This window comes from Cricetulus griseus, unplaced genomic scaffold (assembly GCF_003668045.3).
Source record: "Cricetulus griseus strain 17A/GY unplaced genomic scaffold, alternate assembly CriGri-PICRH-1.0 unplaced_scaffold_2, whole genome shotgun sequence".
Taxonomy (NCBI): domain Eukaryota; kingdom Metazoa; phylum Chordata; class Mammalia; order Rodentia; family Cricetidae; genus Cricetulus; species Cricetulus griseus.
In genome coordinates, this window is record NW_023276919.1 from 538,329 (window position 1) to 539,255 (window position 927).

The following is a 927-nucleotide window of genomic DNA, read 5'->3' on the forward strand; positions in this document are numbered from 1 at the left end:
TCTACCAAATCTGCTCCTTTTGTGTGTCTGTTTGCATGTGTCTCCCTTGCTGTGTGTGTTTCTGTCTCTTTCAGAGTATTGAAGAGAATGCTAAACTGCTCTTAAATGGCAAACTTTAAAGTTCTTTTTATTGTCCTATGGATATTCTTTTTCAAACATGTGATTGCTTTCTGTCAAGTTGCTTGTATTACAAAAGGCAGTGGAAGTGTCTCCAATTTATGTTTTTGGCATACCCAAAGTTTTTATGTAAGGTCCAGTGAGCTGAATGGGACCCATGCAAAAAGGCCCAAAGATTCACTGCAGATAATTAGTATTCAGCCTCTCAATGTTCCCAGATTCCTCTCTTTGTCATCTGGTACTTCCTTTGGAAAACCCTCCATCTTCTGACCATGCAACCCTCTGTCACCAGGACATAAGAAATATTTTGTTTTCTAAACTTAACCTCATCTCCTACACTGCTGACATCCCAAGACAGTGCCACACATTCTGGAAATTCTTGGAGTATCCATGGACCCCAGGGTGTGGTAGTACCCCACTATTCTCAGGGCCCGAAAGTTGGTCAATGCTATTACATAAAAAAGAAGCAATCTTTAGAACTCAACATGGATATTCCCAATGTGTCCAAGTCTAAGACCCCAAATTTACATAATAAATTTAAGTGGAATGAAGGTCCTGGCCTCTGTCTACCTGCCCATGACACTTGGAAGGATGCACTCACTCAGCAAGTACTCTGTTCAGTCCAGGGTTCCTTGTGTAATATGTCTGCAGGTAGGGGTATAGGACCCTTTTAAAGACAGATCCATACCCACAAATAATGTATTATTCCCTCTGTCATCTTCCAAGTCCTCTCTGCTATCTTCTCTCTGGTATCTTCCTCTGACCCTCTTCATCTCTTCTCCTGTCTCCCCCATCACCCTCTCCAACCAT